The sequence below is a fragment of the Mytilus galloprovincialis genome, chromosome 2 (genome assembly GCF_965363235.1).
Source record: "Mytilus galloprovincialis chromosome 2, xbMytGall1.hap1.1, whole genome shotgun sequence".
In the NCBI taxonomy this organism is placed as follows: Eukaryota; Metazoa; Mollusca; class Bivalvia; order Mytilida; family Mytilidae; genus Mytilus; species Mytilus galloprovincialis.
Window position 1 is genome coordinate 59,988,599 of NC_134839.1, and position 17,777 is coordinate 60,006,375.

Here is a 17,777-nt window from a genome sequence, read left to right on the forward strand (position 1 = left end):
TATGCTTCCGGCGTCAAACATAAACACTGGGCGTTTTCTGCCTTCTGTGTCGCTTCAGAATGTAATAAAATTTGATAAAAAGAAGATTTTTAGGTGCAACATGTGAGTTTTTTTGGCTTATTATTGTAGAAATTACATGTCAATATATTCAGCAATTCAAAATGTCGGCTTCCTTAGTTACAGATAAGGAGATAGAGAATTTTACGCTTACTGTCATCCAATCAGAACCATTGTTACAAAATAATTGCATTAGAATATGGACTTTCCGATTGGATTTTCCTCTGAGTTCAGTATTTTTGTGATTTTACTTTTTATTATATATTGATATGATTCTGTTTATATTCAGTGTAGTTAGACAATATCGAAAAACTTATCGAGCCGACGCTTTTACCTATGCCTAGGACGCCAGTTAACCTCTTTGCTATTATGTCATCTCGATGTGAACAAAGAATGACCACATATATAAATAAAATGTTTATTTAAATTATTTTGAAATACTGTAAAACAAAACCATTTTTAATGATTTGTTTACTTTATCGGCTCTGTAAATTAATTCGGAATTTATCGATCTTCATATTGTACTATCGTGTATAAAAGGGGGAAGTGTAAACTAGTCTGGAATATGCAAATACAATTATAAAAACAGGAACATGTAAATTATAACGAAAAATATATTATAGACGATATGTCGCAAATTATACATTAGTGTTTTCACCCGTACAATGGTATTCCGTTTAAAATATTGCATTTCACGTATTTAAAAAAAAATCTGTGTAACTTAAAACATTACCAATACGAAAACTTAACACGAAAAAGAAAAGCCGAATACGTAAAATAATTAAGGAGACGACCATTTAACTTTCATGTAGGAAAAGGGGTCAGCAAAATTTTGAATATTAATACCCTGGACTGGTAATAGAGCTGAAAAAAATAAGCCTGTATGAGACAGAATAAAAATGAATGTTCTGCGACACAAAATGCAATTATCAATCGTGCAAATATAGTCGTTTACGGAAATAATAAACATGCGTGGCAACAAAAGACAACGCATAGTCGATCAGAAAAAAAATCCTGCTGTCCCCTCAATCAGAATATCAAATGGTCGTTCCCTTAGAGCTATGCACGATCGAGTGAGATACATGTACATGGCTTAATTTTAAATGATTTATTGAATTTTATAACAGCAAATTTCAATAAAACAATATCCGTTAAAATTGAAATTTGATTCCAGCGAATGTATGGGTATTTCCGTTTTGAGAAACAATCTGAATCAACAAAAATCACCGGACTTCTTTCTCTTAAAATAACATCATGATAACCAAGCAATGCCTTTGAAAGCTTTAAAATAGTAAATTAAAAAATAAACTGTTAAAACATTTTATAAATCATTTAAAATTAAGCCATGATGTATCTCAATCATGTAAAAATACTTGGCGTACATTTACTATTGTATGATTTGGAAAACTTTGTAACAGCTATATCCGTATTTAAAACCGTTATTTGATTTAAGTAAAATATATGAGTATTTTCATATATTTTTTTTAATAATCAGGAACGCCAAAAGTCATCCTTCTTCATTTTCCTTAAAATTACATCATAACCATTTATTGCGTTTGAAAGCATTTACATGTAAAATTACTATATCGAAGAACCAAAAAACATTACATGAAATATTTTACAGTTGTGCTCTCAACGACCTTGGACAACATATACCGGCAAAATTCCCTAAACAATTCTATCATGCAGAAGCCATTTGCTTCTATTTTTCTTCAAATTTTGCAACTTTTGTTACTTTTACGTCTTTATAATCAGATGGCGACAAATCTGAACAAAACAACTTCAGTGCATCAAACAAAATTACAATTCATTACCGATATGGTATTTAAAAACAGTTACTTTCGATGTTTATAGATTTTAATAATGTATTTTCTGTATGAGGCAATTATGAGTCTTTTGATACTTTTTGATACTGTATTATATTTGCTGTATACTAGTATACAAATTCGTAAAGCATTCCTCGGTACCATGTGTATCGCAACTTTAACATTCACAACCTTTGACTATATTTAAATGTTGACTGTTAAAAGTCTTAAAATACTAAGTTCATTCATCAGAAAAATGCAGAAAGATCGATAAAAAACAATATTTCAATATTTGCTCTAGATTTGTCTTTATGTCATCCAACAGATTCTGTCCATATTTCGTAAAATTCAATGCTATTTTGACAAAGATATATTTATAAAGACGGGAAAAAAACTTTAACCACAGACAACCTAAATGCAACGCCACCGACTGAATATAAGATAGCTATTATGTCGCGCTTCCTTAAAGGGGTCAGCGGAATATGAATTTGTACTGGTAATGAAAATAAAAGTAATCTAAAGACAGAAATTGAGCCTTGTATCATGCCACCAACGGACCACTTCAAGATTTGTTTTTTTTAACGTACAAAAAGCACAGTATTATTACATTACACGGCCATATTCCGACCGGATGTGACTGCATGTTTATACATCTTGAACAGATGAACGGGATGAGTGGTGCTACCTACTGGAAGTCCAGGTACTAGCACTCTTCCCAAGTAAACACTTCATAAAGGGGCGAAAGATACCAGAGGGACAGTCAAACTCATAGATTGAAAATAAACTGACAACGCCATGACTAAAAAAATAAAAAAAAACAAGCAGACAAATAATAGTACACAAATCACAACATAGAAAACTAAAGACTAAGCAACACGAACCCCACCAAAAACCGGTGGTGATCTCAGGTGCTCCGGAAAGGTAAGCAGATCCACGTGTGGCATTAAACTAGTTATTTCGATCCTTTCGCCACATGTTTTTGCATATGTATAACGGCGAGAAAGTATATAAGTATTCGTATTGCTATGCGTTTCTTTATTCTGAAATGACTGGAGGGATAGGAGCAGGGTTGAGATCTTACAAAACATGTTTAACAACGTCGCATCAATACGTCTGTCCCAAGTTAGGAGCATCTGGCCTTTGTTAGTCTTGTACGTTTTTTTTTAATTTTAGTTCATTTATATGTTTTGTAGTATAGTGTGACGTCCATTTTCAATGAACTAGTACACAATTTTATTTAAGTACCTGAGGTCCACCTCCAGGTGCGGGATTTTCTCGCTGCGTTGAAGACCCATTCGTGGCCTCTGGGTGTTATCTGCTCTTTGGTCGGGTTGTTGTCTCTTTGACATATTCCCAATTTCCATTCTCAATTTTATCAAGAACAACTTACTGCTGTCGGACATGGTTTGTCACGGACACGACGGATAACCGGAATACTTTTAGGCTTCCGAATAATCTGTCTGCAACAGAATAAATTTTCAGGTTGACATTCTTTTAAAACAGTATCGTATAAAATAATATTTAAGTATAAGTGCATTATTAATCAAAATAGATTTCCAACGTCATATAAAGTCTCATATATATAAAAAGTCTTGACATTCAATACGAATCAACACTTGTAATACAGTCTGTTAGAGGACAAGCCCTTTGATTTGTAAGATTTCACCAATATATCACTTTAAACCAAAACAGAATGTTATTTCTATTTCCATAATGATTTCTATTCCACTGTAATGAAATTGAAATTTATTAATCGGTGTAATTTTACTCCTATCACGAATACTTTTGTGAATAATTGTACATATCAGGTTTTAACTTCGATATAAGACAAATTGGCATCATTTATATAAATGGAATTTTAAATAGAAGAGTGAATGGTCTGCCTAAAATAACAGTCTCACTGATTACTAAACCATATTACTTTAATTTTTATTCAAAGGAACCGTATATGTAACAAGTGATTATTTTACCGAGATGACGTTGTCTACCGTCACTTGAGCGTTTTGTCTCACCTTAACTCACCTTTCATAATTATGTAAAATACTGAGTTAAACAAAATTACTACTGAGAACGATGATTGTCGTCAATAGAATCTTTTTAAAGAATGAAACGTCACTGTCGTTTTTTAAGGATATTTTTTAAAATTTTCTTTGTAATCCTTTTGTTATTGTGTTGTTTTTTTGTTGTTTTTTTTTTGTATTTTGGCTATTACTTTATTGTCATTTTTTTCTCTCAATCTCGTGTCGTAATCGTATATTGAGTGTGGCAGGTCGTCGGTTAGATTGTCAGTCGGACGGAAACAAAATATAAAAACTTAAAAAAATTATCTTTATTTACAGCTTTTCCATGACAAAATACTGAACGACTCAGAAATGTAATATTGTGTCCTATTTGAGGGACTGTCTTTATCATGTGGGCTTACTAAATCCGTAAAGGTTCTATAAAACATCAAAATTGTTTTTTAAAAGTTTCATCCTTTATATCCCATCATTTATATACTGTGATACAAAGACTGACAGATTTTTACAGATCATAGCTTTTTTTATCAATATTTAAAAAAAAATACCCATAAGTTCTCTAATGCTTAAAAAAATATTTTGTTTACACTCCAATACTTTATCCCAACAGACCAATATAAAGCCTTCTGTGTTGGAATGTTACTACATATGTTTTTGTTAACAAAACATATACATTATGTATGATCAGTTGCCGCCACATTCAATCCATTCACACCATTATCGTTACTTATTTTGAAAACATCTTTTTAATATTTATTAACCAACTAAATATTCAACCACCGAGGGTAAAAATTAATGTTTGTATTGCTTATTGTAATACTATATAATCATACAAAATCGCACTGACTGTACCTTAAAAGCAATAGCATGTACCTTCAAATAGTTATCAAAGGTACCAGGATTATAATTTAGAACGCCAGACGCGCGTTTCGTCTACATAAGACTCAGCAGTGACGTTCATATCAAAATAGTGACATACCCAAACAAGTACAAAGTTGAAGAGCATTGAGGATCAAAAATTCCAAAAGGTTGTGCCAAATACGGCTAAGGTAATCTATTCCTAAAATAAGAAAATCCTTAGTTTTTCGAAAAATTCAAAGTTTTGTAAACAATTCATCAGTGAATGAAACAAACCATGCAACATAAATATAAATAAATAAATAGGATCCAGCAACACACATTATTGTTTATTTCAATCAGTGTTCTACAAATATATACGACATTCAAAGTTAAGAATACTACTTTTAAGCATGCTGTATTATTTGAGTTTTGTATGAAAACATATTAATATAAAATAATGTTTTAAATTACTTAATTTATTTGTTTTTATAATGATTAAGATTGTATGACAATATTGACTGCTGTGTCCATATTCTTGACATTTTAACCTTTTATGTCCGTTTGTTTTGCTCATACAATGTTGTCAATATACTGACAACATTCAATGTTATTGTCATACAAATGAGAGGTTTGTCTAGCTATAAAACTACCATTATGTACAGAAGGAAATGTCTGTACCGAGTCAGGAAAATAAGAATTGTTTTCCATTCGTAAGATGTGTTTGAGCTTTTGATTTTGTCATAATTATGATAAAGGACTTTATATATATAGTACAGAATGCGTCTTCATCAATTTGACGTAGACCTTCTTGTATTCAGGTTCAAAGTAAAAATATGTCTATTACAGTATATAATCATGAAAAGTTATTCAATAGAAAAAAGGGGGGTGGTTATTTGATTATTAGTTCATGTGTTATTTGGGATAAGGTTGCTTTCGAGACTTTTTTTACTCAAATATATAACTATTTCATATGTTCGCCATGAAAGCTCAATGGGCCTCTCTTTGTTGTTTCAAGAGGATAGAGCATCAGTGATGGTTGTTATAAAATTTAAAATTTCTTCCTTCAAAATTTAACTTAATAAATGAAAATTTGATTAAATTGAAATCAGATCAAAAGAAGATGACGTCAACTACTAAACGAGTTTTAGAAATATTTTACCGATGAAAATTAATTTTATTACATTAGGAATCGTTTCATAACACAATCATTTCTGAATTAGAGTGATAATTTATGGTATTCCTAATGAAGTGCATTGCGAACAGAATACCATTAACCTTAGAGACATTAATAAGTCAGTCCTAGCCGAAGCTAAATCGTTTGATTAAGATCCTACAAGCTTTAGATGAAAAATTAAAAATAATAAACTGCATCTGTACTATTTTTATTGTCGTTTCAAAAATTTATTTGAAATGTCACTCGCTAATTTCAAACTTCAATCGACTTACAAGTAACAGATGAAAGCTAATTCGACAGAATACATGCAAACTAAACAGAAATCATTTTTCAACGCGATAAAATCTGTCAGTTTGTATGTCGTTATGTTAAGTGCCGCCAAAAAAAGTAACATCACAAAAATACCGAACGCCAAAGAAATTTCATAACAAAAAGTCCCCAATCTATGATGGCATGTAAGTGACATCGGCTTGTCAAGATAGCAAGATAATTTTTCATGATATTTTAGATAAAAGAGGCACGAAAGATACCAAAGGGACAGTCAAACTCATAAGTCGAAAAAAAACTGACAACGCCATGGCTAAAAATGAAAAAGACAAACAGACAAACAATAGTACACATGATACAACATAGAAAACTAAAGAATAAGCAACACGAACCCCACCAAAAACTAGGGGTGATGTCAGGTGCTCCGACAGGGTATAGATAATTATCACTAATAAAATGACAAAATCAAAATCTCACACACATCAAACAAATGGAAACACTTGTCATATTCCTGACTTGGTAATATGCAATGTGTCGTAAAAAAGGACCAATTTGACAACTCCAGTTAGAGAACACAAGGAGGTAATATCAGGCTCTGATATAACCTTCTTATTCAACTGGTATAGACTTTGGGTTAGTCAGATGTAGCAGGCCCCTGAACTCGAAATACGTGTGTAAAACCAGTAGGCGAATTAAACACTGGAAACTTTTAATTTTCAAATCACTCATTTTCAAATCCCCCACCGCCTTTCTGGCCTGAGAGCTACAGCACCATGCATATAACCAAAATGTGCGGAATTATATGGGATTCAATAAATCCATTGCTTTTTTGCTGTTATTATTATATATATATTGCCATTTGATTAAGAAAAACATGGGATTTTCCATATCCCATTGGACAGTGCAAAATTCCATGGGATTGACCATTATCTCATAGGATTTTGGTTAAATCCCAGTGAATTTTTTAGGGTACCATGGAATGATTGTGGTTCCATTGGATATTTCGGGATGATTGATTACCTTTAAAAACATCAATGATATTAAGTACAGTGTTATTTTGTGTTTTGGTTATCAATCCCATAGTATTGTTTCTCTAGTTGATAAAAGTTGAAAATTTCTTTTTTCCCTTGGAATTATGTTAATGCAATATATTGTTCTAAAAATAATTAAAACATTTAAACAAAAAAAGCAGATAATGTAATTATCAATATATGTTTATTTATGAATTCTAGAATACTTTCTTGAAACACAAATATTTTCAACATTTGAAATCAATAAAAACATCTATAAATATGATCAACGGTCTTAAATTCTATTATTAGGCTAAACATAGCTATTTACATAACTCATTTTTCTCAGGATATCCCTCCCCTAAAAAATTATAGTTTTTTGTAAAAATATACGAAAAATGTTATAATTTGAAAGGACTCAAGATGTACAAAACATAACTATTTCTTATATTTTAATTGTGAATACATTTTCAAAGAGAAAATAAATCGTGATATGATACGAAATTCATTTTTATTGTTTTATCGCCATTCTTTTTGGTACAACTATACAAATTTCCGGCAAATCACGTGCTTTTCGAATGTTTAAAAAACAACTCCTTTTGATATACATGGTGCTTTGTTGTTGCAGCAACAAAACTGCCCACATCGAAAACTACAAAGAATTACTGCGCATTTATACACGCAAGACAGAAAACCAACAGTTCAAGTGGCACATTATTATCGATAGAAATGTCGTATTGCAGCGGATTCGAACAAGGATTTTTAGACCATATGATAAAATTTGTCTTTCTTTTTTCATGATCTATCAATTTTCATCGGCCAGTTTGATTTATATGTGTTGCCTTCTCAAAAGTTTGCCAACATTTCTATAAAGGTTTGGCAAAGAAATTTATTAACACACACTCCAACATCAGAATGAACCAGCACGTTAGCTGCAAAAAAATCCTTAACAATATATTCTAAATAATGGTTAAAATGAAGACTTGTCCAATTTTTTTTTTAATGTTATAAACTTACGTTATGATAAAGTTAATGATGTGAAAAAAATTAACCCCCAAAAAACGCCTTAATGTTGACGTCACCGATGACGAATCATGAGATCGCTATATATGTCTCGCTTCCGCAGCACAAATGTTGCAGACTCGATAAAAAGTGCTTTTCAAATTTATGCGAATTTCGTTCAGCTTTTATACTACGGCAACTAATATACAAATACTCGTAGATGGCTGGTTTCTGCCGCTACTGGTTTTTTAGGCTGGCACTCAATTTTAATATTTTCTATTCTTTTTTTAGCTCACCTGACCTGAAAGGTCAAGTGAGCTTTTCTCATCACTTGGTGTCCGTTGTCCTGCGTCCGTCGTCCGTAAACTTTTACAAAAATCTTCGCCTCTGAAACTACTGTGCCAAATTTATCCAAACTTGGCCACAATCATCCTTTGGGTATCTAGTTTTAAAAATGTGTCCGATGACCTGGCCATCAAACCAAGATGGCCGCCATGTCTAAAAAATAGAACACAGGGGTAAAATGTATATTTTGGCTTATATCTTTAAAACCAAAGCATTTATAGCAAATCTGACAGGCTTAAATTGTTGATCAGGTTAAGATCTATCTGCCCTGAAATTTTCAGACGAATCGGACAACCTGTTGTTGGGTTGCTGCCCCTGAATTGGTAATTTTAAGGACATTTTGCAGTTTTTGGTTATTATCTTGAATACTATTATAGATAGAGATAAACTGTAAACAGCAATAATGTTCAGCAAAATAAGACCTACAAATAAGTCAACATGACCAAAATTGTCAGTTAATCCCTTAATGAGTTTTTGCCCTTTATAGTCAATTTTAACAACCTTATCGTCATTTTTTGTAACTTGTACAAAAATCTTCTTCTCTGAAACTACTGGGCCAAATTTAAACTTACTTGGCCACAATCATAATTGTGGTATATAGTTTAAAAAATGTGTCCGATGACCCCGTCTACAAAACAAAATGGCCGACATGGCTAAAATTAGAACATAGTGGAAAAAATGCAGTTTTTGCTTTATATCTTTGAAACTAAGACATTTAGTGCAAATTTGTCAAGATTTAAATGTCCATCAGAATAAGATCTATCCCCTCACAAATTTTCAGATGAATCCTACAACCCGTTGTTGGGTTTCTGCCCTAAAATTGGTAATTTTAAGGAAATTTTGCAGTTTTTGGTTATTTCTAGTATTATCTTGAATACTATTATAGATAGAGATAAACTGTAAACAGCAATAATGTTCAGCAAAGTAAGATCTACAAATAAGTCAACATGACCAAAATTGTCAGAGAACCCTTTAAGGAGTTATTGTCCTTTATAGTCAATATTGAACAACTTTTCGTCATTTTTGTAATTGTAAAAAAAATGTTCTTTTCTAAAACTATGGGCCAAATTGAACAAAACTTGGCCACAATCATTTCTAGGGTATCTATTTTTAAAAAGTGTCTAATGACCCCGCCTACCAACCAAGATGACCGACATCAGTAAATAAGGTAACAGGTGAGCAACACAGGCACTTGAGAGCCTCTAGTTAGACTTTAAATCTGTGATTGTGCATTAACCCTTGTTTGCTATGAGAGAGTTAATAACTGCTTAAGTTCACAGCAACTATTCATGACAGATAACACCCTTTCATGAAATCTGATAAGTAATTTTGTTAAAGCAACATTCTTTATTCATCAAGTCATTTAATCTAAATGAGATTTTTTTACAAGATCTCACAAGTGGTTAAATTTCTAAGTGGCATTTTGCATATGATATATAAATAAATTGAAAACGACATTATATGTAGCAGTGTCTGTCGCATTATTAACAACCATTCAATTATTGCTGCATTCGTTTGATACCTCAAGTACTGGCATAATTAAATCTAGTTGGTCCTACCAGTGTTAATCAATATCAATGACATGTACTTTTATGTATGATAATTCAATACAACATGAAAATTGATAACGTTTTACATTTGAATTCAACACAAAAACCTGATTAGATCATAGCTAGAAGATTTTACAAAGTACACTTAAGCTATCCAAATCAAATGAAAGCTATTTGTCTTTCTCGTATAACTGTTGACTTAAAAACAATGTTAGTTCCATTGGAACAATTTGGGTTTTATATTGCAATGTACTCAAATTTTGCCATTTGATAATACATAACGACATGTTTTTTTTAAGTCATTGTTATTTTTGTCGTTTGTAATGTTTTATTGAATTAAGCGTCTATACTATATTTTTGTTATTTTTTCATTATTCTAACATTGAGATAAAGTTGATAGATGAAACAGAATACTCATGCATTAAGGCAGCAACCATTTGATTTTCTGGGGGGGGGGGGGGGGGGGGCTATGGTTTTTTTTTCTGTGCAAACTATTTTTTTAGCGACAAACCGAAGACAATTTTTTTCTTTCAATTATAGCATTACATATAGTGGCAACTGAGGGTGAAACAAACAATTTTTTTTACTCAGGATCCAAAACAAATTATTTTTTTCACCAAAACCTGGAAACAAACTTTTTTTTCCAAAAAAAACCATAGCCCCCCCCCCCCCCCCCCCCCAGAAAATCAAATGGTTGCTGCCTAAGTATAATTACACAAATACATTTATTCATATATAATTGACCTTAAACATCTCACTACAGCAGCGGATTCAGGATAAAAACACAAAGGGTTCACATTCAACAGCATTAATCGTTAAAAATTGGGGATTCATACCCCCGAAAACCCTCCCCTGGATCTGCCACTACTTCTTGTAGTTTATCTACGAAATTACAAGTTGACATCTTTGTCGAATCCATTCACAATAAGACCAGTCTCCATATAAAAATGAAAATAAGTCACTGAGGCCAGGTCTAACTGTTTTGTGTTTTTATTCCCCACCTACGATAGTAGAGGGGCATTATGTTTTCTGGTCTGTGGCTCCGTTCGTTCGTCACTCCGTCAGTGCGTCCGTTCAGGTTAATGTTTTTGGTCAAGGTAGTTTTTGATGAAGCTGAAACTTAGTACACTTGTTGCTTATGATATGATCTTTCTAATTTTAAGGCCAAATACGACTTTTGGCCCCAATTTCACGGTCCACTGAACATAGAAAATGAAAGTGGGAGTTTCAGGTAAAAGTTTTTGGTCAAGGTAGTTTTGATGAAGCTGAAGTCCAATCAACTTGAAACTTAGTACACTTGTTGCTTATGATATGATCTTTCTAATTTTAAAGCCAAATTAGACTTTGACCCCAATTTTACGGTCCACTAAACATAGAAAATGAAAGTGGGAGTTTCAGGTTAAAGTTTTGGTCAAGGTAGTTTTTGATGAAGCTGAAGTGCAATCAACTTGAAACTTAGTACACTTGTTGCTTATGATATGGTTTTTCTAATTTAAAGCCAAATTAGACTTTTGATCCCAATTTCACGGTCCACTAAACATAGAAAATGAAAGTGGGAGTTTCAGGTTAAAGTTTTTGGTCAAGGTAGTTTTTGATGAAATTGAAGTCCAATCAACTTGAAACTTAGGACAATATGTTCCCTATAGTATAATCTTTCTTATTTTAATGCCAAATCAGATTATTACCCAATTTCACGGTCCATGGAACATGGAAAAGGATAGTGCGAGTAAGGCATCCGTGTACTTTGGACATATTCTTGTTTTTTTTTATATCTTTTAATCCCTTTAAAAATCATTTCTTTACTTGTTGGTTCCGATCTGCACTGACTTTAAAGTGTTACAGTCTGATTAAACGCCCATAATGGATTCAAGCAACATTATAAAAAGCACATTAATTAAGACACGACGTTTTACAATGCCCAGAGTAAATGTTGTCTATCATGTCTTACTGCAGCTGTAACTGTAGCTCTGTCCTTTTTTGACAACTTTAGTCACCCTAATGATACTGTGTTCGGAAGAGGAAAGAATTCGCGTGCAGATTAGAATTAATAGATTTTTATGTCGTGGGTGCTTTAACCTGTTTTAAAATGTCAAAATAAAGATGCAAAAATATAAAGAGACACATGTTTTACCTCTACAAAAAATATATCGTGATAAAATAATCAACAGAAAGAAATTTGTTTTCCCTTCTTTTTTTTTTTAGTTTCTGCTCATGAAAACTTAAGACAAGATATACGCAATAAAACTTCATTGACCCTACAGTACATTCGGAAACCACTAAATGCAATTAATTTAATTGTATCGAACGGTCTATTGTCACTACATCCGGTGTCGTTATAGTTTGTAACTTGTTATTGGCACATTATCATGTGTATCAGGATATGACTTTTTGTGGTTTCTCCTATAACCAGCAAGTGACAAAATTTGCTGGCAGTCAAACAGTTAATTTTACGGAGAATTAAATAACTGGAATGTAATTGCTGTTTGCTCTTGGCATTTAAATGCTCGCAGATTGAATTACATTTTTTTTTTTGGTTAAAGAATTGAATTGCGACAAATCTTCGTGCAAAATAAGTTATAAGATTGCTTTATGTAAGGTTCCGTTGAGTCAAATCAGCAATTCTCAAATCAGTCAAAAATAACATTCGTCAATTATATATTCTTCGTCTAAATTTTATTTCGCCCGACAATGTTAGATCTACAACTGTGTCCATCCCTCAGCAGTATTAAGTGGCGGATCCAGAAATTCTCATAAAAGGGGGGCGTTTCAGTGATTCCCTACCCTAAATCCGCGTCTGGTATTAAATCATTACTTCTCTAAGATGGCAACTCCTATAAGCATCGCGGCAGTCAAATTCATTACTGAGTCAGATCATGTCAGTTAAATCAAATCTTCACCAGCTCCTTCTATGATTGTCTTCTTTTATGGCGTACGTTGGCATGTCTACTTTGCATATCAACGGGGTTTTTGTTGTTTTTTTGTCAGTAGTCGCATATGACTTTTTTTTAAAGCCAGGATTCGGTTTCACAAAAAAAAACCTTACTTTTAAGATTGATCGCTAGTCATGAACAATTTAGTATACTTAAGATTTATCTTAGTCGTAAGTTTTTTTTGTGAAACCGACTCCTGTTGTTCAGTGGTTTTCGTTTGTTCGTGTGTTTCAAAAATGTTTTCATTTTTGTTTTTTCTATAGATTATACCGTCGGTTTTTCTGTTCCAATAGGTTTTTATACACTCGTCATTTGGAGGGCCCTTATAGCTTACTGTTTGGTATAAGCCAAGGCTCTGTGTTGAACGCCGTCTGACATTGACCTATAATTGTTTTTATTAAAACTTTTTAAACATTGTGACATGGATGGAGAATTGTATCATTTGGCGCTCATATCACATATTCTTATTTATCTTATAACTTCTTTGCAGTTACATTAATGATATGTCTGTATTTGTTACATCTAAATATGAGACAGTCTAGGACAGACATTCTCTATCTGATAACGTGATGTTTTAAGGGTTAATATCACAAGTTGTTGACCGAACCACGTTTTGTATCATATGACGCTCAGATTATGCATATTTTCCAATGTTTCTATCGTCCTTTGTTTAATTTGTCCCATTTGGGTATTTTAAGTTGTTTAAAATATCGCAGCAATCGATCGTTATGATGTCGATAACTATTTGTAGTGACGAAAGCACTAAAACCATTTCACTCAGGTTGTTACACAACAACTGATTTTTGGGGAGATCCAATGTTTATTACGTATCAATCATCTCAGACTGGTCAAAGTTTGATTGGTCAAGATTTAAAAACAAATAAAAGCTAAAACAAGTCCAACGGCAAGATAAATTCAGCATATTTTATGGGAAAGTTACCACAGTAATGTACATTTGCGTTATTTTTACGACCTTTTAAGAAAACCCTACCGAAGATTGTTTTAAGTAATGGTTCAAAATAATTTGGTTATTCCTACATAGTTGATAATCACTTAAATCAAAATAATTGCTCAAAGCGCCACATGCAGCTGCTTAAAGTGGCTGTCAGCTTGAGTCTAGTATGCATTTCCTATAGTACTAAATGATCTTTAAATATTATTTTCCAATGTATTTTTATACGTCTTAAAAGTCTTCCAATTAAGTCTAAATGTATATGTACAGTTTTATAAATTTTATCAATTCTTATGATTTTTCGTTAACTTAGCGAGGTGATGTTGGTTGAGTGTTGACAGTCTTTTGATAAACACAATGAGAATTGTTAATTGTGGTTCATCGTTTCAAATAAGACACCATGCAAGACAAGATACATCTAAAGGCCAGCTTACAGTCTTGAACAATAAGCAAGTGTTAATGTCAGACTTATTACACAATGATCGAAAGAACAAAATACATGCATCAGTTCGTAAAACACTACCTACATGTAGGAAACTAAAGAGTGATTTCAGATGAATGTTTTGAATATACTTTTTCTCGGAAAATTACAATACACATTTGAATCTGATTTAAAAATAGTCACTATTACACTTTGAAAACAAAGCCTCTTTCAAAGAATATATAGCCTGTCCAATAGGATTGCTGTTTACATGTTTATTTATAATCATTTTTAAAGGCTAATGTATTATATCAAGTTTACTTCGTTTTGCTTTGGGTCTTTGTTGTTGTTGGTTACATGCTTATATTCCGTTGTCTTTTTCTCAGTTTTAGTTTGTTACCCGGATTTGTTTTATCTCAATCGATTTATGAATTTCGAACAGTGGTATACTGCTGTTGCCTTTATTTACATTATAGTTTACTAAACTGATTTATATCATCCAATTTGTTAAAATAATATGTGATGATAATGACAGATAAATCATGAATCATAATACACTAGAATTTCCATATAAATGAAGATATAAGTTAATATATATGTTCATTTAATGAGTACTTGTATGTGGAATCACTAGCCAGTTAACACTGGTTTATTTGTCTCTTTCTTATGTTTGTTTGTTTTTGTTGGGGGAACCGGGGGTGATACATGAATCATTTAGAAATAAAACGGTTAATTTATTTTGTCAGTTACTAATAAATTTGCCATGAGGTTTAGCATGGTCATAATTGTATGGTAGATTAATATAAAAAGCTGTTACCTCATCAATATCTGTTACTTGATATCCAAATCATCTGGTATGGGCATGTCCCTGGAAAAAACGAACAATAACAAAATTATGGAGAAAATCGGTCAGTGCTGAAAGCGATAATTGAAAATGTTCTGTTAGTTCTAAAACAATAGAGATGATACCAAGTATGAATATTAACTATAAGATTACACAATACGAAATAGAGAATCTGATGTAATCATGTAGACAATAACACCAATAACCTATAACAAAAAAAAAACAACATTCAATACATTTCCGTTTTTAACATTTAAATACTGGTTTGGCAGAAAGAATACGGCTGGTTGCATTTTTCTTCAAGAATAATTTAATTATCGAACTTGTCCTAATAAATTTATATATTTTTATTTTGTTTTTACGGTCAATTTTGATGGCTTACTCCTGGTTCATTTTTTCTTTTTAAGCGATAACGCCTCCGTCAAAGATTAAATTACTGAGTTAATAGTCCTATTACTGTTATGTTCAATAAGCTATGCGACGTCGTGTCTGGAATTATGGATTATGGTCGTTTTAAATAATTTTCAGCAACAGCGAAGAGCATTTAAAATACACTTTGTTTCAATAAAACTATCTTCTCAAGTTTTAAGATATCTGTCAATTTTTATAAACTAAAATTCCATATTGTTCCATTAGAAAATATATTCTAGAGTATCTAATTTGCCCAATACCCATTAATTAAATATATATTTAAGAAATAATTGATGCAAAATATTATACTTTATTGTAGTTTTAACATGGGTAGGCATAATATTCGTGACTATTTTGACCGAGCGATAGTGAGGGCTAAAATAACACGAAAATAATACCTACCCATGTTAAAACTAAAATAAAGTATAGCTTGCATCAATTATTTCGATTCTTATTAGGACAATTACGTATTCTAATATGACGTCCTTCTTACGCTTTGTAAACAAAGCCGTGTTCTAATGAGCATAGGTTGGTCCCCTCCGTAAAACATTTAGTATGCCTCCGGAATATACAAATATATTTTTACGGTATTTTCGTACGCTTCGACCTATAAAAATACTGTATTTGTTCTATTAGAATCGAAATAATTCCTTCATGTCATACTCTATGCCCATTTTATCATGGGCAGGCATTATATTTGACCACATTTTACACCTCGCTAACGCTCAGTGTAAAATATCGACAAATATAATGCCTATCCATGTTAAAATGAGCATAAAGCATGACATGAAGGAATTATTTCTTAAATTTCTATGTCCGTTTTGTATAAGTGTAGAGCGTTTGTGATAAACCTCACTTTTTTATTTGTAAACAACAGTAAACTTTTGGCTACTATGTGATTTTTAAGAGGAGGCGTTTTGAACAGCCACCATGAACAATTGTCGTATCTACATTTGTATGTCAAATATGTCAATTTCGAATTGCAACACTTTACAGTCATAATAAATGAATAAGTAACAACATGTACATCATTTAAGAGGTTGGAATTTTTTTTTTTAAGTTTGATCAAATACATTAAATGCATGCTAATTAGATAAAATTGATTATTCTGCAGTAGTCAATATACGCATGTGCAATCTAATTTATTGGATTTAGAGCATGTTTTTTTTTTTTTTTTTTCACAAAGCGAATGAAGCACGTCATATTAGAACTATTTTTGATAGTTAACTGAAAATACTTAATCATTTCCCTTAATAGATGCACACCCTTTCTTTCTAAACATGATATGCGACTGAAATCCCAAATTGAAAAATATATGCAGTCATTTGTTTTTCTTTCTCTTTTCTATAAATGTAACTATTTGTTATTGTATGGTGGTTTATAATCCTGGTACCTTTGATAACTATTTACAATGCTTATTAGAGATGACCAGGATATTGACGAACGAACCTATCTCGACGAACGAACGTATTAGGAGCGGTAATTGTATGTTTACAAACGTACTTTAAACCAAAAAGGTGTAGCTATGTTATGGTTAATACGTTTGAATTATATTCGGATGCAATCACGATAATAGAGAGAAATGCATTAAATATACCAATTTTAAATGGTTTATATGATTTATCGATAAAAGACGTATAAAAGTGTTAGTATGTTACGATATCATATAGTTGTTGAACGCATAATGAAATGTACATCACGCACAGGAGTATTCGAGTACACCGACAACTTTTACTATACTCATACAGATATGAATGCATAATTTAGATGCTCTGAAACAATATGTAAATGTGATGCTGTGGGATCGTTTCTTTATATTTCTTTTTAATTGGGTATTCAAGTTTTATATGTAATCTCGTCGATCAGTTTATATATACAAAAAAATGTATCGGTTTTTTAACCCGTTCAAAAATGATTTTTTTTTAAAAGAAGGAGGGGGGTTGAAAGGCTAGTATGAAAAATAATGTCCTGCATTTTATTTAGTGTAATCTCTGTCCTTTTTATTTTTCACTCTATTCGGTCCTGCCTTTCTATATAAGATTGTCCTGACTTTTTTTACATGAATTGTCGATCATTGTAACCGCCTTATTTTTACCCCACACTCATGTCCTGCCTATTTCAAATTTCATCCTAGCCCCCCCCCCCCCCCCC

The 17,777-nt window shown here is 32.0% G+C and overlaps 1 protein-coding gene across 3 annotated transcripts in view; it reads right to left on the reverse strand.

The window, feature by feature from the left end:
* Positions 1-17,777, reverse strand: part of LOC143062340 (FMRFamide receptor-like) — a 65,378-nt gene that overhangs the window by 3,858 nt on the left and 43,743 nt on the right. For 2 of the 3 annotated variants that reach the window (XM_076234054.1, XM_076234053.1), the window contains one exon: positions 15,189-15,239. The gene's annotated coding sequence lies outside the window, so the exon portion shown is untranslated. Of the gene's footprint in view, positions 1-3,107; positions 3,315-15,188; positions 15,240-17,777 lie in introns of those variants that run through there. The other variant, XM_076234057.1, reaches the window with a different exon arrangement.